Source organism: Pleurodeles waltl, chromosome 3_1, assembly GCF_031143425.1.
Source record: "Pleurodeles waltl isolate 20211129_DDA chromosome 3_1, aPleWal1.hap1.20221129, whole genome shotgun sequence".
Taxonomy (NCBI): Eukaryota; Metazoa; Chordata; class Amphibia; order Caudata; family Salamandridae; genus Pleurodeles; species Pleurodeles waltl.
In genome coordinates, this window is record NC_090440.1 from 1,437,786,487 (window position 1) to 1,437,804,697 (window position 18,211).

At 44.5% G+C, this 18,211-nt stretch overlaps 1 long non-coding RNA gene across 1 annotated transcript; it reads right to left on the reverse strand.

Moving 5' to 3' along the window:
* Positions 1-3,667: 3,667 nt before the first annotated feature.
* Positions 3,668-9,283, reverse strand: LOC138285268 (uncharacterized). Its single transcript, XR_011201556.1, has 3 exons — positions 9,150-9,283; positions 8,926-8,953; positions 3,668-3,739 (listed from the first exon to the last, which is right to left on the reverse strand). It is a non-coding gene; the product is annotated as an uncharacterized lncRNA (long non-coding RNA).
* Positions 9,284-18,211: the final 8,928 nt, after the last annotated feature.

Below are 18,211 nucleotides of genomic sequence, written 5' to 3' on the forward strand. Positions count from 1 at the left end.
GTAGTCAATGGGCTACTGACCCTTGGGGTCACTACGCCCCCTATATGACCACTTCCTGTGGGAAGTGAGCATAACCCTATTCCAGAATTCCTAAGTATGGCATCACAAAATAGTTGCTTCTGAAAAATTGCTTCCACCTCGATATAGCCCACCTTAGGAGTGGTACTATCCTGGGGGTGGCACGCCTAACTGACTAGCTAATTTTCCCACCTGTCCAGCTGCCAGTTGGGCTCTGGACAGGGGGTGTCTTCCTCTCCTTTGAGGGGAGCCAGATTCGCATTTCAAAGGCAGCATCCCTTTGAGGCTTGCCGCCTTAGGAAGGCTAATCATCAGGTCATCCTGTGAGACGGGGTTTTACTTCTTCTACCCGGACAGGCTTTTGTTCTGTGTCTCCTGAGTGCAAAAGGCTCTCACCCGAGCGTCCAGAATGGTGTCTCAAGTGGCAGGCTAGTAAAAACCAGTCCATGAGCACACCAGAGTCTGGTAGGATTGCAAAGGCCACCTCTAAGGTGCCCTCTGAGTGCATGTAGTGGTAAAACCAACACTGGCATCAGTGGGTGTTCACCACTACGAGATGTTTGAAATGAAACATCCCTATATTCAGTGAGGCCGTCATATAGCTCGGGAACTCGCTTTCACCAGTGTCCAGTACATGGTTTAAATTGGCTTCTCTGGTCACTTGCACTGGCAGTAATGGAACAGACCAGCACAGGGGCATATCTGCTCATGCAGGTATGCCCTCACATGTAATATTAAGCACCCTGCCTTAGGGCTGTCAGGCCGGCTATAGGGGTGACTTACAAATATTACATGCAGCGGTAGGGGACATGTCACACAGGGATGTGTGACTTGTTGTGTTTTCACTTTTGTCTGCACCAAGACATGCAGCCTGCAGTGGCAGTCTGTCATGTGCTTGGTGAGGCGTCCCTTAGGGTGACACAATTTGTACTGCAGCCCGTAGGGACCCTCTTTAGTACCCCAGGCCCTAGGTACCAGGTAACTTACAGAGGGTTCTAAAGGATTTGTAAATTGGTCAGTTTTGGGGAAAGAACACTGGCACTGGAGATCTGGTTGACAGGGACCCAGTGCACCTTAGTCAAAGTTGCATCAAATACCAAGCAAAAAATGGAAGGGGGTATTGCAACAAAAAGCCCAGTTCCCTACACAACCCAGCCTCCCAGCCCACAGGCCTGGAGACTCAGCGAAACCTGGGAAAGTCTTCCTAGTCTGTCAGGCGAGAAAGAATAAGTGAACTGGCTGGATTGTTGCAGGGCCTACTCTGCCTTACATCTTCCTGTCTATTACATTCCCTTTGGGGAACTGACCTACTTCAACAGTGTTAGTACCCAATTCAAAACACCCCTTGTCTGCTTAATTAGGGTCCTTGCCCATTCTTTTTGTCTTGGAATCACAGGTGGCCACCTCTGCTAACCCTATCTTAGCCAGGGCAACCTCCAGCTGGCCCAAAGAGATTACCCACAACCTGAGTAACCCCACCATGAACAACAGGGTTGGGGGCGTTGCCTGCTATTTGACATAGGGTCAGACCACCATGCCACAGACAGTGCAAGGGGTACCATTTACTAGGAACTTACAGAGGGTGCTAAATGATTTGCCAATTAGTCAGTTCAGGGGAAGGAATACTGGCACTGGAGACCTGGTTGACAGGGACCCAGTGCACTGATGTCAAAGTTGCACCAAATACCACGCAAAAAGGGTGGGTATTGAAACAAAAAGCCCAGTTCCCTACAACCAGTGTGCGTGCTTTCATGTATTTACTTTTCTGACTCAACATTTTGAAAGTTTAGGGCCAGATTTAGATCCTAGCAGAAGGGTTTACTCCATCACAAACGTGACGGATATCCTGACTGCCGTATTACAATCCCATTATATCATATGGGAATTGTAATACAGTGACGGGATAGCTGTCACGTTTGTGATGAAGTATTCCTTCTGCCAGGATCTAAATCAGGCCCTTATTTATCACTTTTCTGTTTAGGGAGTGATTGCTGTTTTCATGCCAGGCTCAGGCATCCAAAAACAGTTCCATAATCACACTTGCAAATTCATTTGATTTACTTTGCTGTCATAATAACAAGCTTTTGGAATTGCAGCTATTTCTGTTCACAATGGAAACACCTTTGCAGACCGTGGAGTTTTAGCCTTTGGTTTTAACATGTACAGTAACAGTGTATTTTAGTAGGGGTCGGGGGTAAACGTAGAGCAGATCCTAGCCATATTTTAGGATAACCATTTCCTATGTAAATACATTCCATTAAGATGTATTGTCTGCGAAGACATCTTATTATGCTAGCTTAGAAATCTAGCATGGATGTGGACTCTTCTGGCCTGTGCTAGATGTGCATGGCTTCACTTTGTCAACACACATAAAGCTGATTTATTTTCAAGAACACGTGAACACGTTTCATGGTATTTATATTATTATTAATATGTTATTATTAAATTAAATCTATGATCCATTACACAATACGTAAATAACAGTTACATCATTGAGAAAGTAGTGTGACAATTTCATTAGCATGCAAGAAAACAAACTTCCAGGAATTATTTGCAATTCTCCCATAAACAGTTCTTACTGAGGTTGAAGTAGGAGCAGTGGCAAAAGAAGTGGAAATGTGCCCCAAAGCTTGAGAGTGAGAAGAAACAAAATCAAGATTGTTCCAAGAAATATACTCCGAAAAGAAGGTTCGGAGTATATTTGCCTTCTGGAGGAATCCCCATACACTTAAGAACACTTTTCCCACCACTTGCAGTACTTTAGTGCTACCAGTAGGTGGAGTAATCATTTGGCACAAGCCAGCTTTGTTTGCATTTAATATTGATATTTTCAGGGGCAAACTCAGAAATGTTCTCTGTCTCACCAGATTTGGGACCATATTGCGAGTTGGGAGGAGGGGTTTCCAAGGGTGGGATACTTCTCCGCCCGACCAGAAGTGGTCAGGTGCGATTACACCCGGATTTTCAAGATGCAGTAACACCACGTCCTATTTTAGGGTCTGGAAAATATGACCAGAAAAATTACATGCGGACCTGGCAGGGTCTGCGAGCTCGAGCTCGAGCTCAAGCGCAGCCCAACCTGCGCCCCCTCCAGCGCTGTGCAGCATGGATGCCCCCCCGTCTGTCCAGTACCAGCTTCACCTTCCCTGACAACCTCACCACCACCCTCCCCACCTCCCATAGACACTCTTGGTCCAATATACCACCGGCTCAATGTCGCAGTTGAAAGGGAATGGAATTATTTCTGGAATGGGGACACCTCATGTGGAAGAGGACCAAGTAATTCCAGGTCCGCATGTTTTTCCCCTTTTCAGGGACAATAGCTCAAACAGGGTGATTTAGATGCAGGAATACTTCCCAGAAATGTTCATTCTAGTAACCTGTTAACCCCACACCTAAATATCCCCCTTGTCTTGAACCTTTTAGGGGGAATCAGGGCACAAAGATACTGTATCTAAGTGACTAAGGACAATGTAGAATCTAGGGCATAAAAGACTAGCCCATCACCAGGAGATAAAAGAAGCAGGGACAAAGCTGGGGTCAGACTGTCCTTAGAGGTGTTGTGGAGTTTCCAGCAATGTGCACCTTCACCAAGAGCATTAAATGTTCATGTGCCAGCAAAGCATCTCAGTTATGGCAAATTATTTACCTAGGTCAGGCAGCTCTCTAAAGGACACTGCTTCTTTCAGGCGTGGTCACCTTCAAAGAGAGTCCCGTGAAGCTGAAAAAAAGAGGAAAAGTGTCAGCCATAGTATCTAGTGATGCCTGAGCAGATGCTACGTACGTCCATTCCCTCGATTTCCAGTGCAAGGCAGAATGACCTCTGTATGGACGTGCCCCGACATGTAGTCACTAGCCTATTATTAAGCCTATTTGTTTCAGTCTGGTGCTCTGTAGTGGCCTCTTCTGGTGTTGCCAAAAAGCAGATGCCCACAGTGGCCGTAACGTAGTACCACTCCCTCCTTACACGCTGATGTGCAGTTAAATAGGAAAAAGAGCAGAATAATTGTCATGGACTGACTTCTCCAAAACGACACATAAATTGAGGAATCTGGAAATTATGGGCCAGGTTTACTCATTTTTGGCGCGATGCAGCTCCGCAACCAAAGTTGCTGCACTGGGTTGTGTTGCATCAATGGGAAAAACTAAAACAGCATCATATCTACAAAGCTATGGCACTGTTTGTCTCTCATTCTGCGCTGTCGTACTTCAGGCTGCAATGCTCGAATGCAGGTATCCTTGCACCATAGTGATGGGGTGTGTGTGTTCTATCAAGCATAGGGTTTGACTTGGAAGGGGAACATTCCAGTACAAAAACTATGCTTTATTACCCATCTCACTTGATATGTTTGCTGTACAGTGCAGAAGACATCCGAAGTTTAAGAAGTGTTGGGAAAAGACAAAATTTCTCAAACTTTATGCCTGCCTCCAGGAGGCATGCGTTTTTTGGTGTAAATCTCTGTCTAACAACTTTAATAGAGTTGGATTTTGCATCAGACCGCATGTGTGGTTGCACGGGAATGCCTATGTGCCATCCATGGAACGCCCCCTTGATACAAAATACTACAAAGGCAAATCTTATTTTTCACTGGAACATAAATTCTGACAAACCAATTTGCACTGTTTGCATCATTTTTGTGAAAGTACTGATAATTGTTCCCCTTTACTTCATGAATGATGCACTACCTTTACCCAATTACTGCTCTTGACTAATATGAAAGACTGAGTGGCACCCAGTCACTGGCCAAGGGGTACTTAATAAAAAATATCTTTGGGAACTTTTAAAATAGAAAATTCAGAAAATCCGCCGCCTGTGTGAGCATTTTAGGTTATCAGAAGATAGAGAGTAATGCAAGTTGAGGGAGGGCTTGTTTCCGAGTGTGTGGAAGAACTCAGAAGAGCCTTGTTTCTTGTTTTTCTATACCACTTTATGGCAATGTTGTGGTGATGGACGAGATGCATTAAGATAAATCTATACTAGAGAGCTGCCTGCTCGCCAACAGCAGCAAGCATCTAAATTGCCCCCATTAGCAACTTAATATGGCTGATTTGTCAGGAGTCATGACAAAATATAACTCTGACTAGAGTAGCAAAGGAGCATTAATTGAGAACCTTGCTCTTTTCCTACAGACACAGCTTGCCTTATTTTATATTCCAGTCACATGATGTAACAGTCACTGAGTGTAGGATGATCCCTACTGGATGTGAGAACGTATGGAAATGACAAGCTAGACAGTGAAATAAATGTCAACAGTAGAAATAGAAACCAAGATTTACTAAAAAGTCACACAACGCCGCACTGAAAGTAAAGTTGCTGTGCTGTGTTGCACATGTGGTATATAGCAGAACAGCACCAAAATCAGCTAAAATGTACTGATGTTCTACTGTCTCCCTTGGACCATAGTGCAAGGGTACTGCATTGTGTAAGCATAAGTTCCCTATAGTATAGGGTCCCTTCCAGTGCACAAATTATGCCTTATAGCATTTCCCACTTTGCATTTCTGCTGTGGGGTGCAGCACAAGTGCACAGGGGCATAAAAGAGAAGAAATGTTCATTTCGATCAGCCTGCCTCGAGGAGGTGAAGGATTTTGGCACAAATCCTTGTCTACATATTTTTGTAAATACGAATTTGGGTCAAAAAACCCTTGGGTTGTTGCACGAAAGTGTCCATGCAACATCCTCTTTGATGCAAAGGAACACAAGGCAGTTCATTGTGCAGCTCTGTGTTACTTTTGGTTACAAATCACGATTTGTGTTGGATTGTAAATCCCGCCACCACATTGTGCATCAATATCCGTTTGTCTGAAAATCCCAAACTAAAGCACAGGGGGACACAGCCAGGTTTAAAAAAAACTTAGTTCGAAGATAATGTACAAATTCCTATTGTCAAACCAATCTAAAGCTTTTCTTGAAAAGAAACTAAACAACAGGTACATGAATAACACGTGTAATCTCTCGAAGACATCTTTTAGATAGAGTAAATGTAAAGAGGTTATCCAAGGTGTCAGAAAGGGATTGTCAGAGTCTACAGTCAAAGAATTGCTAACACACAAACCTTTTTATAGATGTCATCGAACATCGATATCTTCACAATGCACTTTGGCATTTCGGCCCTTGGCTCTCATTGTCTCTAATGTCACTCGGAACCCCTCGGTGGAAAACCTTATTGAATCCAACCCTTCACAACTGTATTTACCACACGCTTCCTTAGATGATCAGAGGGGCAGTTGTATAGCTGTGAATATCTTTCTATCACTATATAGTTTCATGGACATCTGCCTTTGTCGTCGTGCTCCCTTATTGTGTTTATATACTACATTTCATGCTTTCACGATCGACCTGTAGATGTGCAGTGCTCTTCTAATTCAGTAGTATTCATACAATCTGCACATTTCCTGATTGAAATGTTCTGTGCACTTTTTTATTTATTGTTCACTTTGTATTCTTTGTATAAACGTGCTCGCATCTCAAACAAAGCTGGGTGTGGTGGCTCATTGGACGAATGCATCCATTTAAGAAATCTGCGCTTGACCTCAAACGAGGCTCCAATCCTGGTAGGGCCACTCATCCTCTCATCCTTCATAACCTTGAATGTGTACTTGACAAACACACACGCTATGTTATGTAAAAAAATAAATGGTGTCATCAGTGCCCAGTGCCATAGATTTAATTCAAATACATTTGCAATTATAGAGCCTAATATGTTTAAGTGATGAAGGTCACAGCAATCAGCTAAATATTTGCAATGTGACAAAAATTACTTTGATACATTTGCATTTCTTTGTATGTCCTTATATTGGGTCTCTTTAGGTCAAACAGTTCCAGACAGAATGCGAATTTTCACTAACCATCATCAGAACAGCTAGAACCCTCTAAGTTCTATGGTTCGTCATCTTTATTCTGACACATTATAAAGGTAGAGACTAGAGTCTAAGGGACATCAGTTTTAATTGACCGTTTGCATGAATTGTGTAGTGTTTGCAGTGTTGTCAAGTGATCTGGAAATTTTGCTAAAACCCCGTCGTTCATTTATATTTTTCGAATGACGTTGTCATTTTCAAATTTAAGTTACACCTCTTGGTGGATTACATTTACACTTACGCTGGTGGCTGAGCGTAATCTGAATGAATGTGTGACTTCTTGTTAGGTCGGAAGTTAACTTATCACGGCCGGCTTTAAGGCTGTGTGACTGGTGCGGCCACACTGGGCGCTGACCTGGGTACGGGGCACTGACGGGGGGGGGGGGGGGGGGGGCGCTGTGTTTAGTACGATTTAAAATCACCTGCTGCAGAGTTCCTTGTGCGTCCAGCTTTAAATCAGCAATGCAAATGTCATGATAACTCTTGCCATTGGTGGTTCCTGAGAGGGAGAGGGAGTTCTGTCTAGTGGTGGTTTTGTCTCGCCATAAAGTAGCGCAGAGGGTTAATATACCTGCTGCAAAGAACAGATTTGTATTTTATGTGAATGGGTGAGCGGATTAGTAAAGCCAGCCTTTACCAGCTCATTAAAACAAAAGAAATGTATTTGAAAGAGAGGCTAAGGAGAGATGACGGGCACTTTTGCTGGAGAATAGTGAGTAGGAGGTCACATGAGTTAAGAGGTGGGGGTGCCAAAAAAGACTGGCGAGCCAGGCGCCTCCAGCGCTAAAACCGGCCCTGCTTTTGAACCTACACTGTCCAGAAATATTGAATAATTGAGAGATCAATGTACAGTGATGCAGCTCAGGAATACTAGGATGCCCACGGGATCTGCTTCTATTTATTATTTGCTGCAAATGCAGTTAAAGTGGTTAACTACTTTATTTTTTCCATAAATGTTAATGAAATATGAACACTTCTTTACTGTAAAAATCTCAGATTTGGTGGGATTTTAACGCTTTTTAATAGAATGTTTTGGCAGACATGTGCAATTAATAATACTATGAAAGGAAAAAAACAGTGGTTATTTCAGTTAATTTCTCAGAATAAAACAAGAACATGTGCCTACCCCAATTCATAGGCTGTCTTTGTCAGCTGTCCCTGCACTCGGAGAAACTGTGATAAACCCATGCAATAAAGATCCTATAATTAAAAGCACTTACACAGCCTTTTATGTAATTTAATCAAAATCATGCGGGTTAGGAGAAAAAGCAGATCTAGAGCAAAACCATGAAATAACTTGAACATTTTCCAAAATTAATCTGGAACATGAGTATAGCATGTAGTGTGCCACAGCTGCAGCCTCCCGTGACCCAATAATAATACCCCTCCCTGCAGTGAGTATACCACAGAACCCTGACCCATCAGTTCTGTGCTGCCTCCTCTGGAGGGGGTGATGTACAAATGTATGCATAGTCCCACTCCCATGTGTGCCAAGGCCTCAGGACATCACTCATGTGAAAGCATAGATAGCCCATCTCGAAGATGCAATCCCTGCATACCCCTGTGTAACATTCGTGGAACACAGCCCTTGTCAACTATATTGCCCTTGGTACACGCATGAACATAGGATGCGACTTCTGCTTTGCATATCTATGTTCATTAATATAATCTCAAAAGAAATGAAGCAATCTGTATCTGTAGCAAAGAGAAGGTACAAACTCAGAAGTGAAGTATGTAGAATCAATAATGACAAGAATGTACATACTGAGCATACATGTACCGTAACCTCACTCAAAAAAAGAGCAAGAAAGACAACTCATGTGAACGGGGGGATGGAGGGGGGCGGTGGGATTGTTGAGGGTTTCACGGTCTAAATTAGTAACAGATTCAATAGATAAGACAGAACGTTTTAAACGTGAGAATTTCATCGAAAAAACGCACAAAATTCCACAAGAATAAACTCCACCACACTCTACAGATTCAGCATCACTCCCGTGGTGCTAATATCCGCAAACTGTGCTGTTTACAACAATGAAGTCAACTCACCTGCTGCCGGGCCTGGTTCTGCACACCTCTGGGGATGAGATACAGAGATATTCTATTCAGTTACATGACCTTTCTTGCATTTTAACGGTTTATGAAAAATGGAAAGTAGACTTGGAGAAATAAATACAAAAATATTATGTTTTTAGATTTCTCTTAGCCAACAAACATTGGGGAAAGTCTTAAAAGTCGTGTAACTCTGCACAAGAGAGAGAGTGATCACTTACCGTAGAAGACAAACAAGCCTTTCCCGGAGCCCTAGAAAACATTGGGCTTTATAGCGCTCCAAATGCTGCTTTTCCGGTTTTTCACATTCCAATCAGTAATGTTAGTGATAGATCTAGGGCAGCAAACCAGTTCCTGCAACAATTTTGACTATTTGGTTTACTGGAACAGTGGAATATGCATGTAATGTGATCTGTGAAACGAGGTCACGCTTTGTTTTGTTGGTGTTACGGGAGGAAGCTCAACTGTACTTTGAATTATCTGATAGGGCTATAGGCACTCTTGGATCAATCTAAGTAATACAGCCACATTGCTTCTAACCAGCTTGGTAATAGCCTACAAATGTTTTTGCGAAACCAAAGTTTTGAAACCTTAATTTCAAAAAGAGAAATGTAATACAACCACTAAGTATTTGTGGTTTTGCTAACGTTCATTTTACAAAGCATTAGTGTGGAATAGGAGCGGTGGTAGCATCGTTTGGGTAGAACCTTTCTTGATTGACTGATGTCAGCATTTCTGTACCGCACTACGGACCATATGTACGAACACATTTTCCCATTGACACAGAGTGGGAAAAACCCTTTGCTACATCTGGCCCTACATCACAAGTGGTCCATAGGTGCTGCTGATGGGACGCTGGTGTGTACTGTATACCTAAGCTCTCAGGCCTGTCTGAAAGTTTCTTCATGAAGATATGTGGGAGGTTTCTAATAGCAGGGCATTCCACATCATGGCTGCCTGAACTCAAACACTCCTTCAGATCTCAGGTTATTTAAATGGTTAGGTATGGTACCATAAAGAGTTGAGCGATCTGCCACTGTCAGTGGTCCTTTTAACAGGACACCCAGGAGAACCACAAGGGGATCCCATGCAAACAGTAAACCTAGCACCTCTTTCATAAAAAAGAAAAAAATGGCTACTTCTTTCTCTCTTCGCAGATTTCTCACATTCTGAGTGTACCCCGGCATGCAGAAAACCTGTGTTAGCTCCTTTTCACCAAGGGATGCAATCACCTGTCTCTAGCTACCACTTTGATACCTTCTTCAGATTAGATGTCACAGAGCCATATAATGCATAACCTTAAGTGTTGACAGCAATACAAGCCCCTTTTTCCCTCCCCTTAAATGTAGAGATCAGGCCGAATCTGATTGATTGATATATGATGGCTATGTGTGCACACTGAACTAAATTAGGACCTTGTTACATAAGTCTACGAGACTACGACTCAGCATGGGGAGACACCTTTTGAGTCAATATGCAAACACCGCCACAAGGTGGTGAGCCTGTAAAGAAAATTGTGTCAAAATGTTTTGCAGGCGAGACCTGGCAAAAGTACCTTTCCTGTGGACTTAGGGGTCAAGGCAGTATGCCCCTCCCAACAGCTTAGCTCCCGTCGAACTCTATGCAGTGGGGCGTGCTGCTTCTTTACCTGTGGCGTATTGGCAGTGCTGGCGGGCCGCCGCAGGCATTCAGGGATACATCTTCATGGGGGCTGGCCTGCCCGTGCAGTCTTTGGCATTCCTTTTCCTGGGAGCCATGTTGGCAGGCACCATAGTTCTCCTTCCCAGAAGTCCTTGGAAGGAGTTTTTTAGCCCCCAATCCGTCATAGCAGCATATTCATTCATTATTGAATAGCCCCCCCAATCCAATATGCTAGCCTCATTTTCTGATGTAATTTTCTGTCCTGAGAGTATGTATGGAGAGGGATTCTCTTTCTCTTTTCGTTGCAGCACTTCTGCACTCCTGTAGTATGTTTCCATGCTTCCATTGATCCTCTTTCCTACTGACATTTCCTGCCTGGCTGCTGTTGTTTTCCTGCCTTCTGTTGGCACTTCCACTCCTGTTGGATTTCCCTCTTGCGACTAGTACCTCCAGGGGTGCACCTGTGTCTAATTCCAGTCTGCTGGGGCTTTTGGTCTCTGCCCTTGCCATCTGGGAGCCTACCCTCATCATCAGATTTTTTTCCCTTCAGGATTTTTCCTCCTAGGGGCTCCTTCTGGAAGCACTTTCTGCTTAGCCGTTTAAAGTGTTGGTGGCATCATGGCTACTGGAATGGGTTGCCCTTACCTCTGGCAGACCACGATGGTCAAGACGTGGGCTCAAAGATCTTCACGTTGTCCTAAGCCATCGGCCAGAAGCTCTCAACCAGAGAGTCCTGACAGACCTAACAGAGTAGTGCTTTCTGAAGGTGTGAAAAGAGGCCCGTGTCAGCCCACCCCATGTCCAGAACTGGAACTCCCTCAACAAAGCAGACGTAGCAGACTACTTTGCTGTGGTAGAACGGGCCCTGATGTCTGTGAGAGGCACCTTTTTGGCTAGGACATAGTTACTTTTCCCTTCTTATAGTCCCACTAAGCCAAGGAAAAGCTGATCAGCCATTCTATTTACTTTAATTCTCTCAATGTAAAAGCCCAATGTGAATCCAAGTGATGCAATCTCTACGCCTGCTCGGTCGAGAATAGGGTGATGTAGTGCCCAGCAGGAAACTGGAAAACTACCTTAGGGAGAAAGTAAATCTATGTCCGAAGCAGAACAAGTTATCATCAGAAATGGCACGAAGCAACATGAAGCCCTGGAAAGCCTTGCTGCACAGCTGCCAGCCTCACCGCAATCAATGCCGGTTGGTGCAAAGCCACGCAAAGCCTCACCACGCAGCTGCCAGTCCATCAGTACCAACACACAGTGATGCCAAGACCTGCAAAGCCTCACCGCACAGCTCCCTGGGATCGACGCACAGTGACGGCAAGCCCCTCAAAGCATCACCAAACAGCTTCTCAGAACCGACGCCCGACGATGCGAAGGCTCGCAAAGCAATGTCACTCAGACCGTGCACCAGAATTTAAGGTACTGTGTTTAGCGGACTACATGCACTTTACCACTGCTAACCAGTTCTAAAGTGCTTGTGCTCTCTCCGTAAGTATGGTAATATTGTCTCATACCCAAAAGTCCCTAGTAAAGTGCACTACATGTGCTCAGAGCCTGTAAATTAAATGCTACTAGTGGGCCTGCAGCGCTGACTGTGCCACCCACATAAGTAGCCCCTTAACCATGCCTCAGGCCTGCCATTGCAGTATCTGTGTGTGCAGTTTACTGCCACTTCGACTTGGCATTTAAAACTACTTGCCAAGCCTGAAACTCCCCTTTTATTACATATAAGTCACCTTTAAGGTGAGTCCTAGGTAGCCCATACGGCAGGGTGCTGTGTAAGTAAAATGTAGGACATGTACTTTTATGTTTGACATGTCCTGGTAGTGAAAAACTTCCAAAGTCGTTTTTCACTACTGGGTTGGGTGACAGCTACACTTTGTGCATTCCCTCCAGACAGCCACAAACACGGCACAGGCGGCACAACGAAGCACGGCAGCAGTTCCTGAGAGCAGTCAGTCTTTGCAGAGTGGTAATCCTGGCACACAACAGTCCTTACTCCAGCAGCTTGTCTTCAGTCCAGACGTATACTGACTTGAGTGAGTCATAGGCCCAATATTTATATCAAGAAGTGCCTTTGTTGTGTGAGGTGACTACAAAAGAGTTCTTGTGAAGTGCACAGATCCCCCTTTCAGGCCAGCCTCAGCTCCAGACTACCAGTGGGAGGTAATCAGCCCCTTTGTGTGCACTCCAGGCACTACCCCCTAGAGGTGTAAGCTCTTCCCAACCTCTTCCCCAGGAAGACCCATCAGTATGCAGATGCAGTGGAGTATCCTGTGTTGTGGGTGTGTGAAGGGAATGCACAAATGTGGCTGTCACCTAACCCAACATAGTCATGTATTGGAGATAGGCTGTGGGCACACAGGGCACTGTGTGCAGATAAATGACTACTTTCTAAAAGTGGAATTTCTAAAATAGTAACTCCAACCTCAAAAGGTGAGAGGATTTATTATTACAATTCCAATGGTACTAAACATGATGCAGCTACTCCTCTCAGATCAGTAATTACAGCTTCAAGTTAATATAAGGAATTCCCAATGCTGGCCTATGAGAGGGGCATGAAAAATGACCAGGACATGAGAACTTATAAGTATATGTACTGCCTTTTGCTTACATGGCACCCTGCCCTATGGGCTACCTAGGGCCAGCCTTAGGGGGTGACTTAAATGTATGAAAAGGGGAGCTTAAGGCACGGCAGAGATTTTAAAAGCTAAGTCAGTGTGGCAGTTAGACTGCGCACACAGGCTGAAACATATTTACAGAGGTACTTGAGTGGGTGGCACAATTAGTGTTGCAAGGCCACCAGTAGCATTTAATTTGCAGGCCCTGGGTTTAGAGTATACAACTCCCTAACAGACTTACAGGTAAATTAAAGATGCCAGTTGTGGATACGTCAATGTTGCCATATTTTTAAGGGAGAAGCACATGCACTTTAGCACTGATCTGCAGTGGTAAAGTGCTCAGAGTCCTAAGGCCAACAAAAAGGTACAGCAATAAAACAGGAGGTTAAGGCAAAATGTCTAGGAATAACCCTGCAGGAACGGCCATTTCGAACAACCTTCATAATAAAATAGTCCCTCTAAATTTTCTAGTCTTTTCTTGAAGTTCTCCTGTCCCTGTTCTGGGGTCTCCAGGCCCTCGAGGACCTTATGGAGGAGGCCCTTCACTGTGTGGCTCAGCTGCCTTTGTACATGAGCCATTTAGGAGGTTTTTGAAGCTGTTGCCTTCTTCTCTTCCTTCAAATCCTCCAGCTGGTGAAAGGCCAACTCAGTTGCCTGGATCTTCTTCAAGTGCAGCCAAGCAGATATCTCCCACTGGTCCTTTTGTCCAGGGTCTTCCTCTTCTTCCTCCTTGCCTCGAGAAGAAGCAGTTTGCTGGTCTCACAAGAGAAGAAAAAGAGTAAGACATTAACTTTAGTGCACACTGCAGGCATATGTTTGTAGAGTCAGTTAAACAGGCTCCTGCTGTTTCATTAAGGACCAATGCAGTTATATGATTCATCATACCTTTTAGACAAAGTTACTATTTGCACTAGCATCTAACATTAATTGATCCAGCAGCATAATTAAAGAAACATTTTTTGCTAATAGAGATGGAAAAAGGTTTAAGAAAAATAAACTCCCGCAGTGACACTTTTACTAGACACCATTACCTTCTGTTTATAAAATGAAAAGTGCAAAGTTACACTAGCACAGAAAAATTTGCCATATTAATTTACAAAGCACAATTTATTTGGCTTTACATGCAACACAACTAATTGAGCGTTCCTACCTGCATGATTCCTGAATAACTACAGATGCAAAATAATATTTCTAATGCTCCTGTTGTTTCCCCACCAACACCCAAACTAAACAATATCTTCCCCCAAATACATTATCAGTACAAAAAATATTATTCCTGGTTTAGGGAGAGAGTGGGTATTAGGTTAAATTAATGTAGGGGAGGACTAAGGCTCAGTTTAAGTTTGGCTATGAGAAAATTAAGTGGTTAATGAAAAGGTCAAATGAGGACCAGTGTAAGGGATGGCATAAGAAGAAATGTACGAAGAAGTGTGGGAGAAGTGTGGCACACGCTAAGATGGGAGGTAAAATGTATGGGTCTTCTGACCATCAAACAGCTGAAAGGCAGTGATAAAAACATATTGGGGGTGGTTAAAAAGGCTTGGGGACTGAGCATAGACTAATTTCTAGGACTAATCCCATCATTGTATCAACTGCCTGATAGTCTAGCCCTCCTGTAAGTGACTTTTACCTAAGCAAGTGTTTATTTTAAATTGAGGGCAATATAAATATCAATAATTTTAGCTGCTTAAGTGTGACACACTTTTGTCATAAATACAGAATGTTATAACTCTAGTTGTTCATCAGAACATTGAGTAAAGCATCAGTAGAACACTGGGGAATCAACTGTGGCTCCTGCTGCTGGTCGAAGTACATGTTTTACTCAAAATAGCAGACTTTATTCTCACATGGCTGAAAAACAGTGTGAACGTATACAGAGTGTGCTCTAATTTTAGCTTCTGGACCACCTTCCACAAAGTCTATGAGAAAATCATGAGAGAAAACAGTTTTCTCTCAAACTTGGTTCACAAATACTATGCATTGTTACAGGGTAAAATCACCTGAGAAATTACTAGAATTTCTAAAACGTGTTGAACACCACCAAAAAGTGATATATGTTGTGTATACAATCTATCACTCTGTATGTGTGCTCTTTTTTGTGACCCTCAAAACTTGACTTTTACTATAATGCATTTCAATGAAGAACGTGTTCCTGAGTTCTGTAATGGCTGCCACAAAATGCTGTCCAAGTTGTGGCCTGCCAATCAAGGGACGAACGGTTTCTTTTGGAATACCTCACGTGCCCCTGAGGGTCAGAGTGTGCTCACGCTGCCGTCTGATATACGTTTTGAATTCATTTTCAGGATGCAGGAACCATGTGCCTGAGACCTGTAATAGCTGCCACAACATATTGTTCATGTTGTAGCCAGCCAATCAGGATTAACTATTCTCCTCTAAACTGGGGAATCAGAGCATATCTGGACACCAGTGGTCGAAATATACTGTAATGAAGTCGAGACCAGACTGAGGACTCCAAGATGGCTTCTATGTTGACCCAGTGCAGAAGATGAGGCAGGTGCTAGTTGCAAAGGCATGGGTCAATAAGAGGATGCTATCTGACATCGAGGGGAGGAGAAAGACAAATGATGGAAGGCTGAAGAAGGAGCAGGGAGCAACAGATGAGAGGAAAAGGAACATCGGAGAGATAACAAATGTTGTACAGATGGAGTGGGGTGGATCTGGCTGAACTGACTTCGCAAAGGAGGACCAGGTTCAAGAAGTGATGGATGCAGCTGTAACAGAAGACAAGGACATCAGCACAGCCGATGCTATGCAGCAACCCAAGCAGAGCAAATAATTCAGAAATCCTGGAGCAGACCACTGTCAGACCCAGTGGCCACGAGGAGGAAGGCACTGCGGGTCCCTGCTACCACAGCCCAGGAAGAGGGCGTTGGCCACAGGCAAGTGCCGTTCCTCCAATTACTTCATGTGTTAAAATGGTGGCACTGGGGTGGGGAGGAGCGGGGCAACATTCATGGAGACCTTTTGAGAGGTGTGCACTGAAAAACTACAAGCAAGCTCAAAAGTGGTATAGGTGATGGCAGCACAGGTGACAGGAAATCCATATACATCAATATAGAGATCATTAATGGCGTGTCTGCGTGGTTTAATTTGAGGGACATGGATCAACCTGGCAGCCGGTAGCCTACAAGAGAGAAGCCCTGACAGGCGGGACCACCGATAAAACCGCGTCACCCATCTCTTTGTGTGAGGTTACTGTAGGAGGCTGGCCTGGTTTGTAGGTGGTACCAAAGGTACTTACACCTTATGCCAGGTCCAGTTATCACTTATTAGTGAAATGTAGTTAGTGTCTATAAGGCAGGCTGTCTAGAAGTAGCTGTAGGCAGAGCAGCCAAGGCTGAACTAGGAGACATGCAAAACTCTGGCAATACCACTGTAGCCACACAGTACATACACACATGAAAGACAATATTCAGTGTTACAAAAATAAAGGTACTTTATTTGGGTCAAACAGGGCCAAAAATGTTTTGTAGGCTATATTCCCTTAGGAGGTAAGTACACAATATATACACTAGTAACCAGGAACAGGTATGTACACAGTAGGAAAACAGTGCAAATTGTGAAAAACACAATAGGTTGCAATGGGCATAGGGGGAGCACAAACCATATACTGAAATAGTGGAATGCGAAAGTTGGTTTCCCACCTAGGCACGTATAGTGTGTGTAGGGGCACTAGGAGTGTAAGAAAACGCCAAGGGTAAGTTATGTACCCCACCCCAGAGCCCACAAAAGCAGGAGTAAACACAGCAAGTTTCCTAGGCCACACTAGAAGTTGTGATAAAAGATAATGCAAGAACCAGAAGAGACTGCAAGGCACCAACGATGGATTCCTGGACTTGAAGACCTGTGGAAGAAGGGGACCAAGTCCAAGAAGCACTGAAGAGTCCAGGGAGAACAGGAGTCCCTGCTAACACGGATGAAGGTGCAAAGGAGGAACCACAGGTAAGAAGACGAAGTCAGTATTGCACCAAAGAAGACAGATGTGGGTTCCTGGTTGGTGCAAAAGATGTCCCATGCTGGATGGATGAATGCAGTCTGGTTTGCGTCACTGGATTCTACCAACAAGCCTTGGCGCTTGCAAAGCTCGGGATTAGCGGAAAATGTCGCTGCCCAGGACCAGGAGGAACCTGGTGGCCTCTACCCAGGAGGAGAGACAGAGGGGGCTGTCAGAAACTCAGAGAGCCCACAGACGACCAGTCAGCGCACACAGGAGTCCTACAGCATGGGGACAAAGAAGGTGTAAATGCAGCAGCACAACACAAAGGATTCCCACACTGCCGGAGAACCACTCAGGAAGCTGTGCATAGTAGGATGGAGTGCTGGGGGCCTAAGCTGTGCTGTGCATGAAGAACTTCTTGGAAGATCACACACAAGCCTTGGCAACAGCAAGTCACGCAGTGCATGGGGGTACTGTCTTGCGTGGGGAGGCAAGCTCTTACCTCCTCCAAAGTTGGACAGCTGGACAGTGGGACTGCCGGAGTCACTTTAGTCAACTACCCATGTTGCTGGATCCACACCTCTCGTCTGGAGAGGGGGTCCAAGCCACTGGTCGTCACTGTAGAGAGGTGCCTGATGAAGCAAGGTAGTGACTCTGTCACTCCACGGGAAATTCCTTCTGTTCTTCTTGTGCAGGCTGAAGGCAGGCAGCCCTTGGAGGATGCATGACCTGGAAACTGTTGCAGTTGCTGGCAGCAGCTGAGGATAAAATGTTGTAGAAGTTTTCTTTGCTTATCTGTTGCAGTTTTGTAGAGTTCCTGGAGCAATCAGCGATTGATCTGTCTGTAGAACATGAAGTAAACGATGCAGAGGATTTCTGCTGGAGTCTTGCAATCTGAATCTGAAGAAACACCCAGACGAGAGACCCTAAAAAGCCCTGAGAGGGGGACTGGTCACCTAACCAGGTAAGCACCTATCTGGATAGGTCTCTGACATCACCTGCTGGCACTGGCCACTTTTCGCGCATCCAGTTTCACGCCAGAGCAGGGACTGGGGTCCCT